We start from the raw sequence: 6570 nt of genomic DNA, 5'->3' as shown, positions 1-6570 counted from the left end.
TCTACTGACGTTGCCTTTAGTAGCTTTAACGTTCCTTTTGTCAGTCAGCGTAGTCTGCCACGTGTACTTCCTTCTGATCTGATGTTTGTGAATACGACGTTTGAATATCATCAGAGTCAAACAGCTTGGTGCATAGCATCTTCTGATCTTCTGACCTTGAAGTGCTTCTGAGCGTGATACCATCTTCTGATCTTCAGTGCTTCTGATCTCATGTTCTTCTGATGTTTCCATAGACCCATGTTCTGATTCTGCTTCGACCATCTTCTGATGTCTTGCCAGACCATGTTCTGATGTTGCATGCTGAACCATTTGAGACACAACTTCTGAGCGCTGAATTATGCGTACTCTTTATATATTTCCTGAAAGGGAAATTGCATTGGATTAGAGTACCATATTATCTTAAGCAAAATTCATATTATTGTTATCATCAAAACTAAGATAATTGATAAGAACAAATCTTGTTCTAACATTAGTAAGTTTGATTCCAAAGCTCAAAAATGTTTTCTTCTTGGATATTCTGAACGCTCAAAAGGCTACAGAGTATACAATACTGAAACATTGATTGTGGAAGAATCAATCAATATCAGATTTGATGATAAGCTTGGTTCTGAAAAACCAAAGCAAGTTGATAATTTTGCAGGTTATGATATTGACATATCAGAAGTTGCTGAGCCAAGAAGCAATGCATCAGAAGCAGAGCTTCTCAGAAGCAAAGAATCTGAAGATCAAGTATCAGCTTCTCTGGAGGATCTAAGTATTTCTAAAGAACCATCTGTCAGAAGATCATCTAGACTCATCTCTGGTCATTCAGAAGATGTCATTCTTGGAAAGAAGGATGATCCAATCAGAACAAGAGCATTCCTTAAGAACAATGCAGACTGTCAATTAGGTCTTGTATCTTTGATCGAGCCAACTTCTGTTGATCATGCTCTAGAAGATCCAGACTGGATAATTGCTATGCAAGAAGAACTGAATCAGTTTACAAGGAATGATGTTTGGGATCTTGTTCCTAGACCAGATGGATTCAATATAATCAGGACAAAATAAATCTTCAGAAACAAGCCCAGAATGAGAAGATAAGATACTCTTATATATAAGTATCTTCTGAAATGAAATTTCTTTTATAAGAAGTTCTGATTAAAATCTTTTAGAAATTATGATTCGGTTATTACTAACGTTTCATTGTCTAAATTGATTCAGAACCTCTTTTAAAGCAAAACAGCTGTTACGTTTTTATCTCGGGATGGTAAACCTGTCGTTACTATTCATGGATAAACGTGCGTGCAGTTGAAGGGACACCGACCATAGGTAACTGTGCTAGTCACCTCATTTGTCTTTATTATCTCTCCTCACGTCACGTAACATTAAATGCTTTTCATCATTTGTTTCATTTTATTTGTCGTTTTTTGCATCTGAATCTTTTTAAATATTCTTTTTGATGTTATGACAAAAAGGGGGAGAAGATAAATGATAAATGATTTGATTAAATCTATCAGTTGCTGGGTAAAGAGGCTCCCACACATCCACTAACAAGAACTGCAAGTTCTATATGGTTTAAGTGTTTTGCAGGTACAGAGAAGTGAAGTGAATCTTCAGAAGCAAACACTAGAAGCAAAACCATAAGAAGCGTTATTCTGTAAAAGGAATAAACTCTTGGAAACTGAAGCAAGCTGAGTGCTGTCAAGCTTCAGAGATCAGAAGCAAGAAAGAAGAATGAATCAGAAGCACTGATAATAGAATTTGAATATCATTGTCTATCCTGTTCTGACTAAATTCTATTTGCTCTGATACATATAATGTTATGGCTCTGATACATTATTTGCTCTGATACATTATTTCAGCCTATATGGCTCTGATACATATAATGTGTTCAAACATACATTTTATGTTCTAACTCGTTCATGCTGACTTTTGTCGTTTAGTTTTTGTTCTGTAACATTTCAAGGATGTAGAGATGCTCTGATGATGCTCTGGTACATTCAACAATGTTCTGATACAAATCTAGCATGAAGTGATGATTGGTAGACATTCAAAGTTCTGGAGCTATCCGAGGGAAGCAGAAATCAGAAGATGTGAATGTTCTAAAAGATCCAGAAAACTCAAGTTCTGAAGCTGTCCTGAATGGAAGCAGAAATCAGAAGCTGTGAATGTTCTGAAGATCAAAGAAATTCAAGTTCTGAAGCTGTCCTGAATGGAAGCAGAAGTCAGAAGCTGTGAATGTTCTGAAGATCAAAGAAATTCAAGTTCTGAAGCTGTCCACGATGGAAGCAGGAATCAGAAGCTGTGAGTGTTCTAAGGATCTAAAGAAATTCAAGTTCTGAAGCTGTCCAATGGAAGCAGAAGTCAGAAGCTATGAATTCTCTGAAGGCAGAAGCTTATATGATCGTCTCTACCGAAATAATCAGGGAAGTCTTTTATCAAAGTTCTTCGAGTATTTATTTCAGGGGGAGATTATTTATCTCAGGGGGAGATTGTTAATCTCAGGGGGAGACATATTCATATGCTTATGCTATAGCTGTGTAATTTGTCTTTTGCCGTCTACTCTTTCTGATCGCAAATTCATATCATTTATATATGTTTTTGTCATCATCAAAAAGGGGGAGATTGTTAGAACAAGATTTGTTCTTATCAATTATCTTAGTTTTGATGATAACAATAATATGAATTTTGCTTAAGATAATATGGTACTCTAATCCAATGCAATTTTCCTTTCAGGAAATATATATAAAGAGTACGCATAATTCAGCGCTCAGAAGCTTTGTCTCAAATGGTTCAGCATGCAACATCAGAACATGGTCTGGCAAGACATCAGAAGATGGTCGAAGCAGAATCAGAACATGGGTCTATGGAAGCATCAGAAGAACAAGAGATCAGAAGCACTGAAGCTCAGAAGATGGTATCACGCTCAGAAGCACTTCAAGGTCACAAGATCAGAAGATGCTATGCACCAAGCTGTTTGACTCTGATGATATTCAAACGTCGTATTCACAAACATCAGATCAGAAGGAAGTACAGGTGGCAGACTACGCTGACTGACAAAAGGAACGTTAAAGCTACTAAAGGCAACGTCAGTAGACACAGCGTGAACAAGGCTCGAGGTAGTTGACAAAAGCGTATAACATTAAATGCAATGCTGTACGGAACACGCAAAGCATTAAATGCACTCAACGGTCATCTTCTCAACGCCTATAAATATGAAATTCTGATGAGAAGCAAGGTAACCAATTCTTAACAACTCTGAACGAAAATAAACTTGCTGAAACGCTATTCAATCAAAGCTCAGAATCTTCATCAACTCACTACATTGCTGTTGTAATATCTTAGTGAGATTAAGCTTAAACGATAAGAGAAATATCACAGTTTGTGATTATAGCTTTTAAGAAGCATTTGTAAACTCTTGAATAGATTACATTAAGTTGTAAGGAACTAGAGTGATCGTGTGATCAGTATACTCTAGGAAGTCTTAGCAGTTGGCTGAGCAGTTTGTAACTAGAGTGATCAGGTTGATCAGTAGACTCTAGAAAAGTCTTAGAAGTTGTCTAAGCAGTTGTTCCTGGAGTGATCAAGTTGTGATCAGAATACTCTAGAAGACTTAGTCGTGGACTAAGTGGAAAACCATTGTAATCCGTGCGATTAGTGGATTAAATCCTCAGGTTGAGGTAAATCATCTCTGCGGGGGTGGACTGGAGTAGCTTCGTTAACAGCGAACCAGGATAAAAATAATTGTGCAATTTATTTTTATCGTCCAAGTTTTAAAGTCACACTTATTCAATCCCCCCCTTTCTAAGTGTTTTTCTATCCTTCAGTAATACCCCGTATTAAATTAAATGCTCTAATGTTATTAACTGACACTGAGGTTTTATCAATTGGTACATTAGAGATACTTTTGGACATTAAGTTAGTAGTGTTAACTTAAAGATATTTTCTTATATCTTTCTTCCTTGCTTTTCTTCTTCATGTTTTTCCAAAAACAAGACAAAGTTAGAGAGAATAGTAGAGAGAAGGAGGAGCAAGAAGAGAAAGAGGAAAGCTTGGATTTCGATCATTTCTCCGCCGATTCAACTCATATTCGACATCAGCGACTCGTAATCGAGGTGGGTTCTAGTTAGAAACTTATAGATTTGATTGTGAATGAGAAATCATAAGTTTGGATATTAGGGATTTTCTAGAGAAATCTAGGTTTTGAACAAAATCCATCAATGTTCATGAACAAGTGCTTATAATCCATAAATATATATCATCTATAGGTTGTATCTATGCTTTAATATGATCTGGAACAGGTTAGGATGGTTTTAGATGGTTTTGAACCATGGATTTTGTGTGTGAAGCAGAGCTGAGAACTGAGTTCTCGCGCGCTTCGTTGCGCGAATGGGGCTGCGCGGCGCGAACTATGCAGGTTTTTAGGGGTTTTGATTCTGCCTTCAGTACGCGGCGCGTACAGGGGTTCGCGGCGCGAACATTTTGGGAATCCTTAGAGACTTGCCACTGCCAGAGGTTGGCGGCGCAAATATCAGTTAGCGGCGCGAACATTGTTGAAATTATGAGGGTTTGCTTCTGCCAGAGGGTTCGCGGCGCGACCTAGCTGTTGCGCGGCGCGAACTGAAGCTTTCTTAACCAAATTCTTTAGCTTAATGAGAAATTGTTTCGATCGTAACTTTTGAACCGTAACTCTGTTTTAATCGCTGTTCGAAGCAGTAGTAGGCTAGAAGCGTGTACTTTCTAGTAGTTAGGTTTTGGGAACAAAAGGAGAATTATTTAATCGAGAGTCGAGAATTTGCTTGATTACTTGGGTTGGTTTTCGTTCGGAACCATGAGGATGTTATGCTTTTGGTATGATGCTTGTGTACTCTATAATTGTTGATTGAGTTCTATTGCAGGTGGATTGGTAAACCTTTGTTATATATATATTTATATTGTTATGTGAATAAAGGTTAAGTGAGGAAACTAGGAATTATTAGGTTATGTAGCTTAACAAAGAAACCTAGAATGAGACATTATATGGAACATACGTGTTGGAATCTTATGAGGAAAGGCTAACAGGCCTAGTGGTTTGCGGAAGCGATCACCATTGTATGATGTATTAATCGGAACCGTTGTATTTTCTTTATTTCTTTATTTTTCTTTTGAATGCTAACAGGCATTCTTCGTGCAGAGAGGCACTGTGTAGAGAGGCAAAAATAATCTTGGCAGGTTTGATTCCCGCTTTTATGTACGAATGGAACCTACGGGTAGAGACTTGTGATGGTGTACGGGCCATGTGAAGTGACGATTCATGGGGAAAGGCTCATGAGTCCGAATCCATTTCGTATGTCAAGATTTTCCCAAAGGATCCATGACTTGTGCCACCTCCTAGACGTAGAAGGGGACGAGAATATGGGGATGCCTTGGTATTGGTTTCTGATTAGTAATCTTGTGTTTGAGTTGTTGAACTCTAAGTATGATTACATATAATGTTAGTGTAAGAACTCAAGGTCTAGTTCCTTTTATGACTTGAGACTTATAGGTTAGAACCTTGTAAAGCCGAGAGGATCCATAGGATAGGGAACTCACTGATATATTTTATCTCACCCCATTATATATTGATTTCAGGTACTACAGGTTCCGCGAAGGGTAAGGAGAAAGCAGTTTGATTTCCTTATTCCTTATGCTTTTTGGACATGGCGAAGCTTCCGTTGTGGATTACATTTTGTGATCATTGTTGATCTAGTTTCTTAGTATTTACTTTTGAACATCTTGTATGTATTATGCCGTTGTTAGAACTTTGTATTTAAGGCATTAATATGTATAATGTGTTGACTAGGAACTTATAAGTATTTTCAGTACCAAATACTTGGATTCATGTATATGTATATGCTTTGATGTATGTATTTATATATGGGTGTTACACTATCTGGCCGGTTGCTATTCACGGGCATTATGCAGATGCAGGTGACTCTGCTGCTCTTCTGTCCGGTGCTTTGAATGTACCGATGATTTTTACCGGCCACTCACTTGGTAGATACACGCCTTGCACGTCGGTAATGTATCGGGTCACTATTAAACTTTCTAGCAATGCCTTTACAGACTTTTTGTTATGCACCAGATTAGTTAGTCTTTATTTTGAACTAAAAGTAATTTACAGCAGAATAGAGGTAAAATATCATTTTGATATTGATATACATTAGGATTTTGTATTGACATATAATAAGTTCATTTTTCTCTTTTGGTTACTTATTTTGAGTCTCTTTTTAACCTAACACTTGAAGCACAATATCTTGCTGCTTAGCTTTTAACTTGATAGCCTTATCCATGAGCAAATTATCTTTTTTTTTAGTTTTTATTTTCTGCTGTTTCTGGTTTGTTCTTATGCAGCGGGAGATTTTTTTAGTCTGCAACCTATCCTCACAACTGTTTTATTATTCTGCAGATAATGACAATGAATGTATATTCCTTTATAACCGATATTGCTACTATTGCCGTAATTGCAGCAACAAACAATTTTGATAGAAACTTGATTATCCGGTCTGGTGTATCAGCATTGATTTAGACAATAGTTTGATGCTTTGTTCATGGTCACGAAGCTTCGCCATT

Source organism: Vicia villosa, linkage group LG2 (assembly GCF_029867415.1).
Source record: "Vicia villosa cultivar HV-30 ecotype Madison, WI linkage group LG2, Vvil1.0, whole genome shotgun sequence".
Classification (NCBI taxonomy): domain Eukaryota; kingdom Viridiplantae; phylum Streptophyta; class Magnoliopsida; order Fabales; family Fabaceae; genus Vicia; species Vicia villosa.
The sequence above is the reverse complement of the archived record's forward strand: the minus strand, read 5'-3'. Positions refer to the sequence as shown.